The sequence below is a fragment of the Talpa occidentalis genome, unplaced genomic scaffold (assembly GCF_014898055.3).
Source record: "Talpa occidentalis isolate TD23 unplaced genomic scaffold, MPIMG_talOcc4v2.1 talOcc4.5, whole genome shotgun sequence".
In the NCBI taxonomy this organism is placed as follows: Eukaryota; Metazoa; Chordata; class Mammalia; order Eulipotyphla; family Talpidae; genus Talpa; species Talpa occidentalis.
Window position 1 is genome coordinate 34,327,045 of NW_023604861.1, and position 23,357 is coordinate 34,350,401.

Here is a 23,357-nt window from a genome sequence, read left to right on the forward strand (position 1 = left end):
AATTTATCTAGAAGCTAAGTATTCTGCTTATGTGTATTCTACTGGGGAAGTTGCTTTGAAGGATGAGGGTAGGATCTATTATAAAATAGCACTATCCAATAGAATGTTCTGCGATGATAAAAATATTCTGCTTCTGCACTAGTCACAGGTGCTGTTGAGCACTTGAGATGTAGCTAGTGAGACTTCAAAACTGAATTTTCAATTTTATATAATCTTAATTAATTTAAATATAAAAAGTGGTCACATGTATATAGCACAGGTAAAATTGGACCTATTTTTAGACATTCTGAAAAGCAAAGGCTAGGTGACAAAGTGAAAAGCATAGCCAAGAGGATAAAAATCTGATGAGATCGCTACCTAGCTGATGGAATTGGTTATTTCATAATGAAGTTTAAGGATCATCAATCAGGGGAATTTTAGTAGTTTAAACTTAAAAAAAATTATAGTAAGGGAAGAAAAAGAACACAGATAATCTTAAGGGGTACTGACAAGTACCAAAGAAAATATTTAGACTTAGGATATGTAACAAAAGCCTTTCTCATCATAGGATAACTTGAAAGAAAATTTTTCTAAGGATAAAAAAGCAAATTACCATGGAAAATTTTGGAATATACTTTGAAAAACAAAGCCAAAGTTGGTTTTTGATTGTGAGTGGCTATTAGTCTAGAAAGAAGTTATACTTCTTACAATTTCTTCCGCTAATTTTGTTTTACTTTCAATTTGTAAAAGATGTACTCCAAAAAATGTAATGAAAAGTACATAATACCTAACCTTGTAACAAAATTTTAAGTGTATATTATAGAATTGGTAACTATAAGCAGAACATTGTATAGAAGTTACTACAATTTTTCTTCTTGCATGACTGACATTTTATACCCATATTCTGTTTGTATCTGTTAGGTCTGTTTGGTCTTCAGTGTTGTTCCAGTCTGCTGTTGCCTTATTGATCTTCTGTCTGGATATTTTACTCATTATTGAAAGACAGGCATCGACTTATCTTATTATTACTTTTTTGCTAGCTATTTCTCTCAACTCTGTTTACTAAATGTACTTAGGTGCTTTGATATACATTCCTATAAACTGACACTCTCATCATTTTATAATGTCTTTGTCTCTTTTGACAGGTTTTGGCTTAGTCTCTTTTGTCTGATATAGTATGGCCAACCTTGATTGCTTTTGATTACCATTTACATGAAATATATTTTTCCATTCTCTGATTTTCAGCCTACTGTGTCCTTAAATCTAGAGTGAGTCTCTTGTAGACAGCACATAATTAAATTTTGTTTTTTATTTTTTAATCCATTCAGTTACTCCATGTCTTTTGGTTGGGGAGTTTAAGCCATTTACATTAAAGTAACTATTGCTCCATAAGCACTTACTATTGCCATTTTGTTCATTATTTCCTGTATGTCTCATAGTTTGTTTGTGTTTTACCTTAGTCTATTCTGGCTGCAATAATAGAATACCACAGAATTTACTTCTCACAGTTTTGAAGGATGGGAAGTCAAAGATCAAACTGCCAACAGATTTATTCTACCGTATTGCTGATGTTGATGTCACTCCTCTTCATGCTTGTTTTTGGTTATTTTTAAAGCTTTTTTCTATGAACTGGCTTGAAAGATTGTGGGGGTTGGTAAGTTTGAAATTTGTAGGAGAATCTGGTATACTGGAAACTCAAGCAGAGTTTCTATTTTACAGTCTTGAGGCAAAATTACTTTTTCTCTTTGAAACCTCAGCTATTGCTCTTAAGGTCTTCCACTGATTGAATTGGACCCACATTATCAAGGGCAATCTTCTTTAATTAAATTGATTACCAATGTTAATCACACCTAAAACTATCTTTACAGCATCATCTAGATTAGTTTTGACCAACAATTGGACACCATAGCCTAGCCAAGTAAACACATAAAATTGTCCATCACAGTAGTCTATAATATCTAAGTTGATGAATATAGGGCCACAGAGCATAAAAGAAAAAGGACATGGGAAACCAGCTTCATTTCACAGATGAGGAGATTGATACAATAAGGTGGGTGACAAATGGAGGCAATGTGAATTGCTGGATGGAACTTAGGATAGAATGATTGCAACATGATGGCCAAGTTCATCTTTACCAGTTGTATATCACTAAATATAATGTTTTTTTTTTTAAAGTTTTTCTTTTTTATAGAGGCATTTTTTTTTATTTATTTGTTTGTTTGTTTTTGTTTATACATGCACTGGGTACAGTCAGAAGCTCGGGAGGGTGAGAGAATTCACCAGAGCCAGAGCGGGGAGCAGAGCAGGCAGAAGGACCGAGGTACACTGCTGAGGGGAGCAGCGGGCGGCAGGAGAGGTCTGCGCGCCATGTGGGACCCTCCTCTGGTGGCCGGGGAGCAGCCGGGGATCAAACTGGTGCCGTAGAGGCTGCGGGCAGCTTCGCAACCCAGCGCTCAACCACTGCGCCACCGGGGAGGCCCACTAAATATAATGTTAACCTCTCTGTGCATCAATTCAACTTCTGTAAGATGAGTGTTATGTCCATTTTTACAGAACATTTTGAAGGAACAGTCAATAGCTGAGAGTAATTGCTCAATAAATGGAAATTACCTACTTTTACTATTGACAATATCATGAACATTCAAAAGATGGCTTTCAATTGCTCTAGAACTGAGTTGGAATATGAAGAGTGTTACCATCCTAGTTCTTTATTTTCTATTACAATGGTATTTTTCACTATGTGTGTGAAATGATGTTAAATATGACAGATTACCCAATCTACTAGAAATACTAGAACCCACTTATTCTTCACATATTTATACTGAAATAAAATCAGGGCCTTCTCTGTAAGTTGCCAATTTTTATCAGGCTTAGAAGATTCAAAAGGGTATTCTCAGGCAGATTTTGTAAAGTATTTTGAGGACTGTTCTTGTGGGAAAGACCTGAACCAGGTTGGATGAATTTCTGAGGAGTTGATCCAGGGCTGTTTGTTTTGTGATTCTGGGTTTCTCATCAAGAATGCACTTTTGCACTTGCAAGCTGACCAGAAATCTGAGGCATACAGCAAGGGAAGGGGAGGCAAAGAGGTCAAACCAGAGGAGGGAAGAGAAAAAGGGAATAAGGTGATAGTTCACAGTTGATATAGTGGTGGGAGATCTACTGGGACTACACTTGAGGGAAGAAATCAAATATTGTACAAAAACTAACAATGATGTAAGAAATAAATAAATCTTTAAAAAATTGCACTCTTGGAAGCATGGCCTTGGACATAGCAGTACTGCCCTCTCTGCTTGGAATCAGAATGTCTGTTTTTGATGCCTTGAGCCTCTGGCTCACCAGTTTAGCAGCTTCCCTGTGCTGGCAGATGTTATGCAGAGAATACCTGTGTTGGCAGAGCCTGAGCTAAGCTTACACGCGGAGAATTTTCCATCCTTTGATCCTTTACTGTGTTGTTACTTCACAATGTCAAGGGCCTAAAAGCTTTGGTTTGAATGGTGGCCAAATGCAAAGGCATTCAGGACTGAGTTTGATTCTTAATCCACAAAATCAAAGGTTCTTCTCTTTCAGCCATAGGTCCTGCTTGTTGCCTTATAAAATTGGATTACTACTGTCACTAGAGCACTGCATTTTCCTTTTATCAGTCATTCAAAAAGCTTGACAACAGTTGCGTTAATAAAAGAATGAGACAGCCCCCAGCACCCATAACCATAGCAGACAAACTGCCGACTGATTTTATCTTTAGAACTGCTTTTTCGTCAAACAGTTTTGAAATTTACTTTTTAGAACTGTGTTTAAAATGCCTTCTAGTGACGGTTTTAACAAAAGAAAAAAATTAATGTGTTATGTTATAGTCATAGGATATTCTTCCAGGTTCTTTTGTATTTCCCCTCCTCCCCTTAAGTTTTTTTTTTTTCTTTTTCTTTATTTTATTTTTTTCTTGGAGAATGGAAAGTGAAGCAAAGGAAGGTAGAGTTAACGTTCCCAAGGTCAGAGGGATGCTGGGGGCCTGGGTGAGGAACATTATATAAGGATTACGTAGGACAGCACTTCTCAAACTTGAATGTGCATCGAGAACTTTGGGGATCATGTCAAAATGCAGATTCTGATTCAGGAGGTCTGGGGAAGGGTCTCAGCTACTATTGTTTGTCCAGACACTGTATTTTGAATAACAAGGATTTAGGGAGAGGAGAAATCCATAATACCAGGAACACGCTGAACACGCAATTTTATAGGTTTTACTCCCCTTAGCCCACCTGTAAGGATACTTTCCACTGGGTATTGTTCACTTGTCTATAGACTTAAAAAGGTTAGGTGACTGATCTGAGCTGGGGGTATGGATGTGGTTCTGGGTATCATCAAGGATCATAGGTAGTCTCTTTTAAGTTCTGCCTCTTGTTGTTAATATGTATGTTCCCTCCTTCCTACTGATGATTAGCCCCCCGCAAGGTACATACATTCTGTTGCATGAAGGTTTCTCAGTTCAGCCTCCCTTTCCACTGTACAGGGACTTTGGCTTAGCTACAGCAACCTTTGCTGCCACTAGTCTTTTTTTTTTTCTCCTCCAAATAGTCTACATAGTGCTGTTAGAATGATTTTTTAAATAGTGTTGGTAGCATATGAATGGGTACAACCTTTATAGAAAACAACATGCAGATTCCTCAGTAAATAAAAAACTAGAATTTTGTATAGTCCAGTAATTCCACTTCTGGGTATCTACCTGAAGAATACAAAAACACTAACTTGGAGAGATATATGCACCCCCATCTGTGTTCACTGCAGCATTGTATACAATAGTTAGAAGCTGGAAAGACTCTAAATGTCCTCTGACAGAGGTTTGGATAAAGAAGATGTAATATATTTATACAATGGAATTCTACTTGGCTATAAAAAGAAACATGAATTCTTGCCACTTGCAACATGAATGGGCCTAAAGTATTATGCTTAGTGATATGACTGGTGGAGAAAGACATAGAGAAAGAGATATGATTTCATGCATATGTGGTATAGAGAAACCAAAAAAAAATAGATGAAATAAAGAAAACAACAAAAAAAAAACTTTAAGATCAAATTTGTGGTTACCAGAAGGGAAGGAGAAAAGAGTGGTGGTAGGTTGGGTCAAAGGGGTCAGTTATATGGTGAAGGATAGAATTGATCTCACTCATGGCAGGAATTTAGAAAACCTAAATAAGAGACCAGGAAAAAGACTAATTATAATAAAGTGAAAATCAAAATCAACAAGGAGAGAAGCAGAGAAAGAGAGCAGTTCTAATCAAAAATACCTCTGGGGGCCTCCCTGGTGGCACAAAGGGTTAAGATGCAACCTAAGCTGGCGAGGGTCCCACAAAAAAAAAAAAAAAAAAAGCAGGAATTTAGAAAACCTAAATAAGAGACCAGGAAAAAGACTAATCAATACAAAGTAAAAATCAAAATCAACAAGCAACCAGACACATTACGGGGGGTGGGGGGGGTGAAAGGGGGTGGGGGGGCAGGGAAAGGAAGGACTAGAGTCAAAATAAGGGGGGAGGTGCAATTGTATTGGGAATATAACCAAAATGAAAATACATACATTGTGCAAAGATGAAAAAAGATGTAAGAATTATATAAAATAAAATATTTAAATAAAAAAAATAAAAAAAATAAAAGATGCAACCTATGAAGCTATCCCTAGCCCCTGAAGCATGAGTTCGATCCCCTCCCAGGGACCTAACCCACAAGGCTTAGCAGACCTCTCCTGGCTTGCCCGCTGCTCCCCTCAGCAGTGTATTTCAGTCAGTCTGCCTGTTCTGTTCCCTGCTCTGTCTCTGGTGAATCCTCTCACCCCACACACCTTTGGCCTGTACCCCAGTTCTTGCATGTATAAATAAATAAATCTTTAAAAAAAAAATACCTCTGAAAAAAAAAATACCTCTGTTCTCCAACCATCTGAGTATACAACAAGTTCTTTGACTCTGTTCTCACGGCTTTCATGATATCTTCCATTTTTCAGGTCTCTCCTGCATATGCCTTGGGCTGCAAATAAATGGGACTACTCCTGTTTACTTGAATAGACTCTGAACTTCCTTCCTTCAGATCTTTCTTATTTGATCTTTCTCCTAGAATGCTCAACCCTCTGTTTCAGCACATTAAGATCCTTCTCATGCTTTGTCTGTCCCCCTCAGCCAGGTGCATGCTTCCTTCTCCAGAGTCCTTTACTATCAGCATGTTTCTTATTCTATCCGATGTGGTGGCAACACATTTATTTGTGCCAACCCTATTGTAAAGTAGGATGTGAGGCAGTCTTCACAGGTATTACCCTCACTAAATACCTATCAAACTCTCTCTTACCTTGTATGTCAGGGACCCTGATAGCCAGGAAGCACTAAAAATGTTTTGTGAATTAAGTTACATGATACTGCATGGTTGAAAATTATGAATGAGATTAGATGGTGAACAAATTCTGTTGGGCCTCCCTGGTGGCGCAAGGGGTTAAGAACAGCACTACGAAGCTGTCAGCAGCCTCTGCGGCATGAGTTCAATCCCTGGCCAGCCAGGGAGCTGGCCCAAATGGCAAAGCAGACGTATCTTGTCTCGCCTGCTGCACCCCTCAGCAGTGTATTTCAGTCAGTCTGCCTGTTCTGTTCCCCACTCTGTCTCTGATGAATCCTCTCACCCTCCACACCTCTGGCCTATACCCCAGTTCTCAAATGCATAAATAAATAAATCTTTAAAAAAAATCTATGATAAGTACTCTTGGAGTATTAGTTTTTTAGGTTTTTGAATTTGTGACTTTAATGAACTAACTAAATCTCAGAATAAAATCTATGAATTAAAACTGTATGTAACGTGTCCAGCATTGTTTCTCATTCTCATCTATAAAATGCAATTAATAAACCCTTGGGTCCTAGGATTGCCAGGAGATGTTCTAAATCCACAACTATAGAATGGGAAAGGGGCTTGGTATAAAGGAAAGTCTCACCAAATGCTGATTTCTATCATTTTGCTCCGTAACTTAATTGTATAGGCCTGCTAAAGGGATTTCTTTGATCTAGAAAGCTTGCACAGCAGTGAGAAGGGAGCATTTGGTTTTCAGCACTTTATTTAACTGCCAGGTATAGAAACATCTTGTGAAGTAGAAAGTGGAAAGTCATTTCTCCCTGGAAACCTTTTTGGTATTCTTAGACAAATTAGAAGAGCAATGAATAGCCACTGATAATAACAATAACTCGCTAGGCACTATGCTCTTTGTCTTGGCAGAATGTTTTAGAATGATTGCCAGTCTTGGTAGTTCTCCCAATAAAGCAATCCTCCTATGATTCAGCTGAAGGGAAGACTACCACTTTTTCATCTCTGATGGAGCTCAAAAAAGCAAGACAAACTACAGTACAGATGCCAACCTAGTAAGAAAATTATTCAAATCACCACTTCTCTACATTACTAGAACTGAACCTCACAGTACTAACATCGATGCCAAGATAGACTGTTCCTTATATTTTTTGACAACAATGACTTTTAAATTAAAATGTGTGTATAAATAGCCTGAGAAGCTTGTTAAAAAATGTAAATCTCTCAGAATTCTGTTTCAGTAGTTTTGAGTTAGGAATTCAGAATGCAAGGCAAGTGGCTCTTAGATTACCTTACAGCCTTCATATGCAATTGAAGAAATGGAGGGTCACAAATGTCCAGTATTTTCCAAAGACTATGTGGGTAGGAATATAGCAAAGCTGGGATTCCACCCTTGTCTTATGCCAGCCCATGGTTATTTTCTCTAACTTACAGTTGCCTCCAAACTTCAAAACCGACCAACATACGAAAATCAACCAGAAAAATTTTAAATATATAGATTAATACGGTAGTATACAGGGTGTAATGCAGAGATTCTACACTTTAAACAGGCCTTCTATGGTGGTGTTGGTGCTGCTGGTCTAGGAGCCACATTTTCAGCAGCCAGGATTCAGGATATCGCTGGACATGAATTGAAGCATTTAAGGACCATGAGTTAAAATAAATTGGCCCATTCTGACTTCGTAGCTCCTGTTGTGAATAACACAGAACTGAGCAAATGGAGGATTGCTGGGTTAAATAAGAATAAAATTTAGTAGCTGGAAGGTCCAGGGCAACCAGTGAACCTAAAATCAGGTTGTGGCTCCTGTCTTGCCTTATTTTTTTCCCTCTCTGGTATAGTTTTCATGGTGATCTATTTCTCTGGGAAAGTATTGGGTCTCTCACAAGCAGAAGTTTATTCCTAGAGTTATGTGCCATGTGGTAGGAAATGGAGAAGATGCATTTGAAGAAATAGAACAGAAAGCATAGCTTTACAATGTGCAATTTTTAGTTATGAAATAACCTAAAAACAAACGTTAAATGGATAACATTTATGTATGTTCATAAGTAGTTTCAAAAATATAAAATTAGATTATGTAATTGAGATGATTTACTGAACAAGAAAAAAATGGACTTATAAAATAATCTGCAACTAATGCAAGATGATTTGTTTTTTACCTTTTCAAAGAAGAGAAAAGAAATAAGAATTTGCACTAAACTAGAAGTAATTCATTTGGCATAAAAGAGAAGTGCAGAATTGCTAAGTCTGAAAATAGTATATTGGGGGAGGATATAGACACAACATCCCCAGAAAATTTTAGAAAGTGATGTTTCTTCTCTGAAGAACTTTATAACCAATTAAATTTTGAGCTTCTATTATGAGCCAGGCACTGAGGATACCGTAATATTAAGATACTGCACCTGAACATAAGACAGGATAAAGATAAGCAAATAGGTAACTAGAGTACAAAGGAATGAGTTCAATAGTGGAATTTTGATCAAAATGTAGGCGGTTAGAGGAGGGACTAACTTTGTCCTGGGAGTGAGGGGGGTCTTCATAGAAGACACAATCTTTAAAATAAGCATTAAAGGATGAGTAAGAGATAACCTAAAGAAGTTTGATAGTATCTACGTCAACAAGTCATGTATTATGGGCAATAAAAGTACATGCCCTATAGAAGCTGATAGTCCTGAGTTCAAATCCCAGGTCCTCTGTTTCCTGATTGCATAGGTTTGGTCATATTACTTAATCTCTCAAGACTACATTTTCTCTTTTGAATAACAATCTGATATATCACATGAGGCAACAAATCAGAAATCAGTACATCAGTCTTCTAGATATGCTTCTATTCTAGTGTTACCTGACCTAAGTTATGTCCCACTTAGGACATAACTTGTGTGTACATTCCTACACATAATTTTTTGGGATGAGGCCACTCTTTTTCTATGTGCCATGTTCTTTGGTTGAATTCTCTGTTAGCAATTTTCCATTAATTTCTTGGTTTAGATTTTTGCTCCTGACACTTGTACAAAGTTGAACAGCATGGCATCCACAAGATTCACATCTGTGCAAAATCCCAGTTTGTGATTTTATTTAGAAACAAGGTCTTTGGGCCTCCCCTGGTGGCGCAGTGGTTGAGCGCTGGGCTGCAAAGCTGCCCCACAGCCTCTGCAGCACGGGTTCCATCCCCGGCCTCCAGCGAGAGTCCCACCTGGCGTGGCAGACCTCTCCCACCGCGCCCGCTGCTCCCCTGAGCACTGTATTTCATGGGTCTGCCTGTTCTGTTCCCCGCTCTGGCTCTGGTGAATCCTCTCACCTTCCTGCGCTTCTGACTGTACCCAGTGCTTGTATAAATAAATAAATAAATCTTTAAAAAAAATATTTAGAAACAAGGTCTTTGTAGATGAGGTCATCCTAAATCAGGGTGGGCCCTGAATTCAGTATGACTGGTATCACTATAGGAAGAGAAAAAGGCTCACAGAGACCCAAGAAAAAAGATCATTTAAAGATAGAGGCAGTGATTGGAGTTATGCTGTCACGGGCCACGGAAAATGGCTGGCAAATGCCAGGAACTAGAAGAGACGAGGATTGATGACCCCTAGGATTCAAAGAGCCTTTGGAAGAAACATGGCCCTGTTGACGCTTTGATTCTGAATTTCTAGACTCCAGTACAATAAGAGGATAAATTGCTATTTTTTTTTAAGTGACCCAGTTTGTGGTACTTAGTTACAGAAGTCCCGGAAAACTAACAATACCTTCCACCTTCCATTTCGAGTCAGATGTTCTAAAGGCACTTGGTGACTTTGCCAACCATTTAATTGACTAGACTGGGCTGTGTACTCAGAATTCCTTCCCAGCAGGTTGCTGACTACACTGGGCCACAAGAAATATTTTTGCATATGTTTGTGAGGCAAAACTATATCAGCAGAAGTCATATCATTTTGGGGGCCTCCCTGGAGGCGAAAGGGGTTACGACACAACCTATGAAGCTATCCGCAGCTTCTGCAGCACGGGTTCGATCCCCAGCCAGCCAGGGAGCTAACCACATGGTGCAGCAGACCTCTCTGGTCTCACCCACTGCTCCTCTCAGCAGTGTATTTCAGTCGATCTGCCTGTTTTGTTCCCCACTCTGCCTCTGCTGAATCCTCTCACCCCCCAGCACCTCCAGCCTGTACTTCAGTTCTTACGTAAATAAACAAATCTTTAAAAAAAGAGAAGTCATATCATTTTTATGCTCAAAAAAGTCAGGACAGGGTCACCAGGGGCTTTTGTAACTCACACACCTTGGTGCTCTTCTGATCGCCCACTTTGTTGGTTTGGGGCAACCCCGGCTTACGAGCGCTCCACCTTCCTCCTGATCCTCCCTCAACTTTTCTGACTCCTGGGCCAAATGTGTGCTTATCTCTGTGACCTAAGAGCCATCTTCTCCTCAGGGGAAGCAGTGAGAGACTCTACATAGGCCTAGCTTGTCTTCTCTCTCCTACTTTAAATCCATTTTCCCTTTCAGGCTGCCTGTCCTGCAGACATTAAGCTCCAGCATCAGATGCAAAAACAACAGCTTTGCAGGAGCTATTATCCAACTGCCCCAATTTTATAAAGTCAAATCCCTATAACAAATTCTTTTCTGATTAGACCCTCACAAAAACAGGCATCCAGAGGCACATAGTTTAGTCCCAAGATTGAGAGCAAGATAATCTCTCCATCCACATGAGATGGCTATATTTCAAAAATCCTGTACCCATGGTTCTTGAACATACCACATGAAATGCCAGTGTTTAATGTCAACTTACCTTTTGTGTTTTTCAGCCTCCAGTGAATTTAGTGTTTGAGCATAAAGATCTTCCATTTTCTCTCCCTTGTGTTTGTGACATTTTCTCCTTGCTCTGCTACCAAAGGGGAAAAAACTATAGTCAGCTCCTACTGTCCCCTGTTTCTATTCCTGCTGGGAGCAGTAGGCCCCACAGTTCGTATTCTGTTTTATAAAGGCTTTTCAACCATCCTTTGGTTAGACCTTGGCTTGACTGTTAGCATAGAGCGAAGCTGTCTGCAGCTAGAGCCTCAGAGGAGAGTCTCTGACTCTGCAGTGACAACGTTGTCCTAGATATCTTCCCTGAAACCTTGTCCTAGATCTCCTCCCTGAAAGCCAGACAATGTAATCTGAGACATCCTGGTGCTGATGAGTAGATGAATCACAATGACAATGGATGCTGGATTTTTTTTATGCTCCCATTCATTGTGTGCATAAAAACTGCACATGACATTTGCAGATGGCTCTACCAGGCAGTTCTGCTTCTTCCAGCACTCACCTAACAAGGCCATGAAAGCTTCATGAAATTATAATGAAGATCCTGTAGCCAGATGCATGGCTCCATTCATTGCAAACATAGAATTTGCTAGGGATATTCAATTACATTAGATGCCTCCTGGATAGTGTAGAAGGGGCAATGAATGGTGATATCAGCCTGGGGGAAGACCGGTTAGAATAAGCCAGGGAAGGCTTGCTGGTCTCAATTCTAGTCAGCACGCCAGTAGAACAGTGTCTGCAACCTGGCACTCTGATCTTACCGGTTGTTAGTAATAGTCTTTGTTCACTAGTTTCAGAGGATTCATCCGTATCTCCTCTGGCCCACTGAGCTAAGCTCCAATTGATTAACCTAGCCCCGGCTTAGTGTCTCGAGACCCTTTATCATTCCTTTAGAATGCTTGTCTTCACATTTCTATGACTTTATTTACCCTATCATTTAGGCAAGAACTTTTCTTGCCTCTTTTCTACTTTCAGGTCTCCTACTCATATCTTATAAACCAACTTAAACTTTACTATTTTTGACATCGTCAGACAAAATTGAGTTCCTTCTACTGTATTCCCGCAGCATCTTTTATGAACGTCTATTATAATCCACAGCACAAATTATGTAATTATTGACTTACCTGTCTAAATTTTTAATTTTCAGTTTCTTATGCACTTGGCTGATTAATCAGAACCCAGAACAGTTCCTGGAACTAATGTGGAATTAATAGCTTCTCTTTTTGAAGAGAAATGAATAGTGTTGGGGAGAAAATAATTTGACTTGGCCAATGCTCTTGGCCAAAGAGCAATTAATTAGAATTTGGGGCACCTGGGTTCTAATTCCAATTTCGTTCATTTCCATATGCCCTTGAAAGATTTTTAATGACTGGTCAGAGATGAGTGACATTGACAAGTATGGAAAGTCTCAATTTCTTCTGGCTTTAATTTCTTCATTTGCTAATTGGTGAAAGTACTAGTTACCCTTAATAATTCACAGATGTGTCTTGAGAGTCAAGTGAAATAAAAATATAAAAACCATGTCCCCCTTTACTGTAGATCATAGAGCAATGCCTACTACCTTCATTAATTCTTTCTTCATACATTTAAAGATCGGTAACTCTCTGATGCTGAGCTTTTAGAACAGTTTCACCCAAGCTCTATGTTTGTTTCTCAGATAACCATGATTGATGGAAACAGGTCCAGTGAATGCCAGTGGCTTCCAAAACTTAAAAGAATGAACTTTGTTGTGTGGTTTGTTTGTTAAGGTCGTTTCTTCTCCTTCCCCAGACTTCTAACATATGCCAGACAAGTGGTGAAAATAGTAGTGATCAAGATGATGATGTGTGTTTGATATTCCAAGTCATCCAATGGACTGAATTCCCTGAAAATAGTCATTCAGTCAATGAACATAATTTGGGAGACCCTGATGACTATGGGATAATGTGAGGGAAGAGATTCTTATTGGTCAGAATAGTGCAATAACCTTATATGAGGCTCACTGTTTCCTATCTCTTCCTCAGGTATAAGTTGCATAACCATTTTCTTTTATAATTGGGTTCACTATATAACTCATGCAAACCATAAGAGTAGGTAAAAATGACTTTTGAAGTCTTCACATCTTCCTTAAAAACCCTCTCTACCATTCTTATAATTTCTTTCATTACTTTGTAGTAAAGCCCTCAATTTGTCCCTTACCTGTCCAAAACAGCTCCCTTTATGACTTTGCCCAAACAATAGAAATATAATTAGTAGCATATTGCTTTAATTATGAAATGTGATCACTCCTTTACGGATTGATATCTCTTTCTTCTCTGTGTTTCCAGGTTTTTATTGGGGTAATAGCATGCTTTCAAAATAGAGCATACTGATAGAACTACAGAGGAATATTTGTCTCTGATAATTCCAACATCTTGGCTAATTAATAGTGGTAGACATCTGCAAGTTTGAATATGATGTATATTGTCAGAATGTTAGTGATTCCTCTTTTGTCTATAGACTAAAGGTGAACTTCAAGAGCCCTTAAAATTGGGATTCTTATAATTAGGAAACACTTTATGCCTGTTGGCAAGTCAAAATAAGATGATCATTAGATGAGGGGAGGTGGTAGATGGAAAGTAAAAGGAGCATATTTTGTTTTGCCTTTGTATAATAACGCAGATGGTCACACTGCTAAAGACAATCACATCTTAATAAATTATAGTTAAAATAACAGCAACACAGAAACCAAGAATGAACACAAAGTGAAGGCACACTTCTTCACGAAGTTTAGTAATAAGAGTTGCCATTAACACAATGCATTTTCAGGTAAAAATAAGATTTGTTAATGAGATATGACAACCTTAAATAAGGCACACAGAGAGAATTCACATATTAGGTACTGGAAAAAAATCAGCTTCCAGTTGTAAACACAAGATATTTGTATCTCATTAGCAAAAAATAAAACTTACTAATAGGTGATAGCCTTGCTATATCAGTGACATCAAGGGTGCCTTAATTGTCATTATTTTGTAGAAGTGCCTTCTATGTATGTTAGCAAAATAGGCTAAAAATATCCCCCTGTGAAAATGAATGATTTATTGCTACTTCCTAGACAGGAATGGTTTCATTTAAAGCAGTAAATAAGCACCTGGCATTTGCTCATCTCTGCTTTCTCTTTTTGTCCAGCTTCTTTCTCCATTTCATAGACACTTAGTTGGAAAGGAATGGATAGGGTCACCTTGTTCACACACTCATCTAACACTTGGATCTTTTCCAGAGAAGAAAAACAGAAGGACTTGAACTGCTCTGGAAAGTTACTTCCTGGGTTCACCCATCCTGCCTTTGGATGTCCCTAACTACTCAGAAGTGTCTCCTCTCTGTGTGCCCTGTGCACTGACCCTAGCTCCTCTAGCTGGGACTACACAGAATAATGCCAACCCCTCCTGAAAATGACAGCCCTCCAAGTATTCATCAGCTCATGTGGAGCCATTTTTTCCTTCAGACTAAACATTTTGCGTCCTTCTATCTTTCCTCACATGGCAAAATGCAAAGTCTCTTCGCCATTCTTGCCTTTATTTTCTGATTGTCCACATGTTTCTTAAATGTGGTTTTAAAATGGAATGTAGCATGCTAGATGTGGTCTAACCAGGCAGAACAGGACTACAGTTTTCCTTGACCTATATTAAAATGAAGATATATTAATGTGACTTGAACTCAAATTAACCCTTTCAAAGTCATATGAGACTTTTATTAGAATGAGTGATTTAAAAAAAAAAAATCAGAGCTCTTAACCAATGTCTTAATTCCATCCAGTCCTTGTTAACTTGTTTATATGGGTCCACATGTTGGACCTTTTATTTATTCTTACTAAAATTCATTTCAGGTTTAATTACTTATTTCCATCTTTTACAATTTTCAAAGAACTGTCAGAGTATGACAAAAATTTGGAGGTCCTCTAGACTAGACCCAGCCAGAGATGTCAAGTCAGTGACCTTGGTGATTAACAAAATTATCAGGCTCCCAAAGTTTCATCACAGCCTCTTTTCTTTCTTGGTCCTTCTTCCCTTGTCATCATCTCCATATTTGCAGTAATATTGCCTACCCACTTGGGTTGTTGAATGGTTGATTTTTGTTTAGGAGCCCATGGACTTTAACTTGGCTAACAATATAGTACAGCATTATTGCAAAATATATTTTTCCAGAAGCCTGAAATGACATCCATTCTCTTTCTGAGCTCCAGTGTACCTTTGATCTTTTGGAAGACAAAGTTAATTACATGCTGATTGGTCAGCATTTACCTCAGATTGCAATTATTGCTATAATAATAACAATTTTTTTTTTTAATAGAGGCATGCTTTATTTATTTATTTATTTATTTATTTATTTATTTTGTTTGTTTGTTTTGTTTATACATGCACTGGGTACAGTCAGAAGCGCGGGAGGGTGAGAGAATTCACCAGAGCCAGAGCGGGGAGCAGATCAGGCAGAAGGACCGAAGTACACTGCTGAGGGGAGCAGCGGGCGGCAGGAGAGGTCTGCGCGCCATGTGGGACCCTCCTCCGGTGGCCGGGGAGCAGCCGGGGATCGAACCGGTACCGCAGAGGTTGCGGGCAGCTTCGCAACCGAGCGCTCAACCGCTGCGCCACCGGGGAGGCCCCTATAATAATAACAATTTTAAAAAGCCCCCTACCTGTATTGATATTTAAAAAAATGTTAATTCAATTTCATGCATCAACTCCTTGGGCAAGCTGATTAATCTTTCTAGGCCTGAATGGCTAAAATGAAACAATACAAACTGTGTTTTGTGGCCTCATGATCAGGTTTTGGTTATTTATAGAAATGCCATAGTTTCTTTATTAGGGAAAGTTTAGAATTTCATTTTTAGAGACTGAGTCTCCTGTGATTTGAATGCTTCCCATTCAAATCCAAGTACTTCATGGGAAAGTTAATACATTTAAATTAACTGCTTAGCCTCCCTGGTGGCCAAGGGATTAAGACGCAATGTATGAGGCTTGCTGCAGCCTCTGCAGCATGAGTTCTATCTTCGGCCAGGGCACTGCCCACATGGCACAGCAGACCTCGCCTGTCTCACCCACTGCTCCCCTCAGCAGTTTATTTCATCAGTCTGCCTGTTCTGTTCCCCACTCTGTCTCTGGTGAATTCTCTCACCCCTCACAACTCTGGCCTACACCCCAGTTCTTTTGTGTATAAATAAATATATCTTTAAAAAAAAATTAACTGCTAACCTTTATGGAAGGTTGTCAATGGAACACTTAGCTGAAGGAAGCTCTGAAGTGAAGGAGATTCACAGTAGGAAAGTGGAGGCAGGAGATAGATAAAAAGTCCCACACTGGAGGATTGTCTAATATGCTATATGGGGGTATCTTTTAGCAGTGGGAGGTAGACTTAGAAGCTATGAACCTGGGCCTCCCCAGTGGCGCAGCGGTTGAGCGCTGGGCTGTGAAGCTGCCCGCAGCCTCTGCAGTGCCGGTTCGATCCCCGGTTGCTCCCCGGCCACCAGAGGAGGGTCCCACATGGCGCACAGACCTCTCCTGCCGCCCGCTGCTCCCCTCAGCAGTGTGCTTCGGTCCTTCTGCCTGCTCTGCTCTGGCTCTGGTGAATTCTCTCACCCTCCCGCGCTTCTGACTGTACCCAGTGCATGTATAAACAAACAAACAAACAAACAAACAAATAAAAACATGCCTCTATAAAAAGAAAAAATAATAAAAAATAAAAAAAAAAAGAAGCTATGAACCTAAGTGTGGTAGGATGATGACAAATTAATGTGGGGACTGAAAAGGAATTAGAAAACCATCCAATTCAATCTCCTTATTTTCCGGATGAGGAAACTGAGCCTTGAGTGCCTTGCCCAAGGTCATACAGCTGGTGAGTGGTGGGTCAGGTCCCTGATTTCTGAGTAATATTTTTCTTCTGTATCATAAAGACAAACTACACAATTTTGCCTAAAATGGCACAGTGTCTCAGGTTCCAGCAACATGCAAAGTGAGCGAGATTGATGAGATGGTTGAAGCAGTCTACTTGGGAGTTGAAAATGTCTCTCCCTAAGGCTACACAGCCATCCTTTCTGTATTGTTTGGGTAAATGCAACAGTGTTGTCTGTCTCTGTAGAGATTGGCAGAGACCACAAAATAGAGTCCTCTTATATTGTTCTGTTGTGGCAGATTGTACTGATTAATTGGACTCAAAGTCCTGGTTGAGGACATTCACAGAATGATTTTGCTGCTGAACATGTAGTCCCAGATGAAGACAAATATCACCAATCAAATGATCCTAGATGAGTAGAGAATGTCCATGGGATGATGTGTGAAAGCTACATTGTGGAGTCTTTATGGAGGTAGCCAACTACATCATCTTTGCTCTCTCCCAGAGTACATGCTGAGTGCTTTTAGTATTAGCATTTTTAGAATTTATTCCTGAAGGATTGCCTATTTAGGATTTCTCTTGCAGCATCAAGCTTACTCATTGTGACCAAATAACATTTATCTCCCTCCCTTTATCTGCTCTCATTTTTAAGGAAAGCTTCCAAGGACAAACCCTGTAGACCTAGCCAATCCTGCATGACTTAGAGTCTTGTTTCTGGAGTAGCCTTTTAAGCAGGTGCTTCTCCAGCACAGAGGGAGGCATACGAATCACCTGGGCCTCTTGCTACAAATAGATTCTAATTCAGTGGGAATGGGATAGGGCACGAGATTTTGACTTTCAAACCCACTCGCAGGAGGTGCCAATGATGTTGATCTGCAAACCACACTTCGAGTCGCAAAGCAAAGCTCCAGATAAGCCTCGGCCTATCTTGGGGAGAGGCTTGTGAGTCTGCTTATAGGCAGACTTTTCTCCACTCTATCCCTAGAAGAGTGTTTAACCAGAACCTTTCTGGGCCCAGAGGGAAAATTATTGAACCTATTAGGAACTTGCAGTGAACATGGATCTTTGCACCTAAGCCTTCTTAATCAAATCTGCAATATTTGTGGGTGGGACTGTTTGCTTGCACAAACACCCTACACTTGCCCACAGTAATTAGGTAATTGAATTGCAAACAGTAATTAGCTGCCTAACTGCCTGCTTGTTCATGCAGGTATCCAATTTGTTTTTGAAATGTGGGCTTATACTGGGTGCAAATGGAGGCTGCCCTGAAAGACACAGACACAATTAAGAAGACCCATTGAAAACCTGGCTCTAAGTGAGCAACTGTTGCCTATTTCTCCCTTATTTTTTCCTCCCATTTTCACTTAGTCTGATTGCATTTTCTTCTGCGACTTGGAGAATCTCAGTTCCATTGTGTTACTTAAGAGAAAGGAGAGGTGGTATTGGACGCTTGTTTTCATGTCGTAGGGATAAAATTAAAAACTAAGTGTTGTGCAATAGAGTGACAGCTGGTGTGCTGCTTTCTTAGTGAACTGACAAGCTTGTTTACTTCCTGAGAGCTTGTCTCTGCGCAGCCCATCATGAAAACAGGTGAGGGCTTCTGATGCTGTCTCTCCCATACCTGCGGGATACGTGCTCCAAATTGTGGCCCAACAAATGCAGTTCTTTTTAACCCGTGTTCATTTTCATAACAAAGAGGAAAAACAACTCTAAATTGGAACACCTGCTTCTCTGATGAAGTGATTTTGTGTCCAGGCTTCCTAGGAAGCTTCACTAAGCACCTGCTTACAAGGCTACTCAAGAAACAAGTTCGGTTAAGATACTAGGCGATCCCGGCACGCCCTTTGGAATCGTTCTTTTTTTTTAAACAAGTCTCAAAATCCTCTCTTCCCACCTACCTCAAAAGTCTAAGATTCAGGTTTCCCGGGAGTCCTGGCTGCAGGTCCTGAGTATCAGTGTAAATCTCCGCGGAGGTCAGAGTGTGATGTGATTCCCATCATGCCCTGGAGTTCTTCTGAAGCTGCTTCAAAGGCTGCCCTTGAACCAGGTGACCTGCAAAATAGTGTTCAGTTGATCTGACCTGTTTGTAGGGTAAGGTAAAAAGCATCAGGCTTTTCTGCCCTTTTGCCATTAGGATGGATGCAGAACCTTGCGGTGCTGAATGCATGCCTGATGGTGGGCACCTGGAGTAGGGTGTGGGCATAGGTAGATGGGATTCACCTGGGCTAAGACTGGGCTTTTAAGGGCGGTGTCACGGGGATGCCAGCAGAAGCCGAGAGAGAAGCAGGAGAGAAGAGAAGCAGAGAGAATGCCGGAGAGCCCAGATAGAGTAAAGACTTGCTGGGGGCTGGGAGGCCTGCCAGCCTACCAGCCCCCCAGCACCCCTGCCTGCCATGTGCCTGGTAAATCTCAATAAAGACCTGCAAAAGTCACTGAGGGCTCCAGGACTCACTCCTCCTTTACCCCGGTCTGCATGGGATCATAGAAAACCTGCTCAGTGTCCATGTCCTGCCCCTACACTGTTTCACTAGCAAATGGAAATATATGGAACATAATTATTCTAAATATAGAAGAATGGACAGTTTTCATTAGCATAGTGCAATTGACACAGGGCAGAAAGTTGCACTAAAACTGGCCAAGGACACTGCCTAGTTTACTGGGTACTGTCTGAGTTCTTCAACTGCACACACAATTGCAAGAATTTTCAGGTTCAAAGAACAACAATAATGGGATTTATTTGACAAACCAGGGAAAAAAGAAAACAAAGTTACTGAGGCCACAAATGGCTGTTTACCTCACCTGAAGCAGCATCCAGTGTTTTAAAGTCCTAAACACAAACTGTCCTGTAGAGTAATTGTATGTCAGGCTTTTCTGCCCTCCTGCCATTAGGATTGATGATGGATCCCTATGGTCCTGAATGCATGCTTGATGGTGGGCACCTGGAGTCGGGTGTGGGCCTATGTAAGTGGGTACACCAGGGCTGTGACTGGGCTTATAATGGCGGCGTCACGGGGACACCAGCAGAGTGGAACTACCAGAAGACGAGAACCAGCAGAGACGCAGAGGCCAAGAGAGAATGCCAGAGAGCCCCAAAAGAGTGAAGATATGCCGGGGGCTAGGAGGCCTCCCAGCCTCCTGGCAATTCCCCCTACCCCCCGCACCCCTGGCTGCCATGTACCTGGTAAACCACCCCCCACCACAGCACCCCTGCCTGCCATGTACCTGGTAAACTCAATAAAAGCCTGAAAAAACCACCAAGGGCTCCTAGGACTCCTCCTTACCCCGTCTGTGCAGGTCATGGAGATCCTGCACTACGCCATTCCTGCAGCTGCACATCCCAAGATGATGCCTTCCCGCCACTGGGGGCCTGGACTATAGGCCGGGATCCAGCTCACAAAGCTAGCAGAAGACACAACAGGAGATGACCCTGGGGCTGCTGAGATGTCCCAGCACAGGACCAGACAAGCGATGCTCAAAGCAGCAGAAAGTCCTGACAGTCACATTCACGTAGCTCAGCGAGGCACGCGCTCCGGGTCTTCACCTTCCTTGCCAGGCTGTAACAGCAGCAAAACTGGGCACAGTTTCAGTTGCTCGGCTGGTTGCAAAGCCTTCAAACTTTTCTTCTCTGAGGTTGGCTGCTGGAAGCTTCTCCACGTCCTTCAGAGGCCCGCAATGTCCTTCTGGAGGAATGGCGTGGTGGGGGCAGAAATTGCTGAGCCCAGAATCGCTGAAGATATAAGAACGCCTGAAATCCCGAAAGCTGAATCCTGAGGGCTGCTCTGCAGTCCCTTATACTCTTATCAGAGTCTCCACCCCCAAGGATACTTTGTATTTTGCCTAGGGTTCTCTGTCCTCACCAGCACCCACTCCAGGGGGCCCACCTGTAACAGTCTTTGGCTTCAGCCCCCTGTTAACACAATCTTTGTATATAATGGTAATAACCATTTACTAACATGTCGGTTCCTTCATGTAACAACAGTTTAGAATTGATTTAAAATACAAGCACTAAATTCTTAGGGGAAAAGAAGTATTTTGCAAGATCTTCCCATCCTATTTATAATTGGCACAAAGACCACTGTTCCATGTCTGGCTTTAAAGGAAACCTATAAAAACGAGCTTAGAAACATTTAAACTAAACTGTTGAATTTCATTTAGTTTTAATTTCATTATGAAGTGTATTAAAGGGCCGGTGGTCAAGGCTGTTACTGGAGCTTTCAGAGGTGGAAATCAAAGGCATCATTAGGAAAAAATGAAGAGGAACAAAAATCAAGGGCATTTTTATAATCAGCATAACAGGAAAGTTAAGATACAGAAAACTATGGCTTTTAGCAATAATAAGGTAGCAACATATATGTTAAGATGAGAAATAAGCATATTAATGACTACTGCCCCAGGAAAACAAAGAAGCAAGGTATATAATTTTAAACACTTCCTGATTTAACCATAATCTCCAACAAATACACTCAAAGACTGCTTAGTAACTGTTGCTTATGTATAAGGGATTGCAAATCCCCAAAAGAGTTCCTACTTTTGCTTTGTTTCTTTGAAGAGAAGAAAGTGTACCAATGCAATCAGAACATTGAGTCTGGTTCTTCCCCTTCCATGCCTCCTACAATTTGACCTTCCATATTTCTCTCCTGGAATGGCAACCTCATCAAGTTAGGTGCCCCTTCATCTGCTATCTTTTCTTGTGCACACTGTCTTGGCTATGACCAGACTTATTTCTTTAAAAAAAAAAAAATCACATTACTCCAAAGGCTTCCTGATCCTTAGAGATAAAATCTGTATCATAACATATAAAGCTGTTTTCAATCTGACTTCTGTTTCTTTAAGATGATCTCTCAGAAGCCCCCTGCTCTGTCATGCACCCGGTATGGTACCTTTGCATTCGAAAGATCTCAATGTTTCCTGAAAGTCATGTCTTTTGTCATTCTACTCTGTCACTCGGTCCGGTCCGGTCCAGTGAACCAGGAATCAGACTGGGGTAAAAACAGGGTCTAGTTGTAGGGTATGGTCAAAACTCAGGCAGAAAAGAACTTGAAGGCAGATAATTGGGAGTGATTGTAATTTAATCCTTTCAAGGGTTTATTGAGTAGAAAGAACACTTGTCTATATAAGCTCAGTGCATAGCAGTTATCCATATCACATTGCTTTATAACCAACATTCAAAGAGTTATATTAGCCTCTTGGCTACAGAGCATATGGAAGTCCAGATGGGTGTAGGTTTTTTTCCCTTTTCATTTTGTTCAACTTGTGCTGACAGTATCAGATTTTCCATCTCCAGAGTCATAGCTTGTACTTGTAAACATAGTGACTTCAGTGGAAGAGCAGAGGGAAAGGCAAAAATTGTATTTTATGAGATGAGGACAGAGTTCACCTTCCTCTTTGATGTCTACTAATACAGAGGTATCCATGAAGATCAGCAATTCCTGAGCAGGAAAAAAGCAAGGTTTGGTGCTCTTTAGGAAGGAGTTCAGTTTGTAACATCTGCAGCTTCATGGTGCAGAACAATTTTTTTGTCAAGTAGAATTTTCCCTTTAGATAATCTATAATCTGAGTGTGAGAGTGAAATTTTTGGAAGCACCATTTTATCTTTCATTTTGCTGCTTATTCTGCAGCAAACAGGCTGTAATAAAATGCACACGAACATGGTCTCCTTTTAGCTATACAGCATAAGTGAGCACCCACTAGTTAGGAGAACAATTTGTGTTTGGGTCACTTTCCTGAGAAATTTTATGAAAGATAATATCAGATATTCAATTAGAAAAAAACAAAATTACCCTCTGATATATAAATGCAAAAAACATGTATCCTTATTGCCCATTTCCCTCAGTGAAATTCAGACTCATCAAGCCAGAAGCAAATTTAAGCCATGGAAAACAGTCGTATTTAGGGTTGTCTCCTTTAGCTAAATAAAAGCACTGTAACTAGACTATGTAGAACAATGAAGAGAAAGTGAAACACCCATGATTTATGATATAATCAACTGCCTTTCTCTGAGCTAAAATGGACAAGAAATCTGAACCAGAATGCTCAGAAAAACCAAAGGCTGTGGTTTGAGAAGCAAACAACTGTGTCATCTATGACTGCATGAGCTCTAGAGATTTCTCGTAAAGAAAAGGTACATTGACTCATTCAATAGGTCCTAGCTGAATGATTGCTATGTACTGCTAGGAACGGCGAATCTGGTGAACGCTTTAAGGCTCTGCTCTTACAGATCATTGTCTGCTGAGAGATACAAACAAGGAGGATGATGGCAGTCCACCGCCTAGACATACACTACTCAAATGATCCTGCCTGTTTCAGACACTGCTAGGCAAGACTTTAAAATCTATCAATATCAGTAGTCCCATATTCTAATTAGAGATTTGAAGGAATTTGATGCTTGTAATCCATGTAGCTTGGATTTATGTAGTCATTTCCTCTGGC

At 40.4% G+C, this 23,357-nt stretch overlaps 1 long non-coding RNA gene across 1 annotated transcript; it reads right to left on the reverse strand.

Annotated features, from left to right (window-relative positions):
• Positions 1-11,054: 11,054 nt before the first annotated feature.
• On the reverse strand, positions 11,055-20,519 carry LOC129146918 (uncharacterized). The gene is made up of 3 exons (XR_008554291.1): positions 20,210-20,519; positions 18,827-18,980; positions 11,055-11,166 (listed from the first exon to the last, which is right to left on the reverse strand). It is a non-coding gene; the product is annotated as an uncharacterized LOC129146918 (long non-coding RNA).
• Between the last annotated feature and the right edge of the window lie 2,838 nt (positions 20,520-23,357).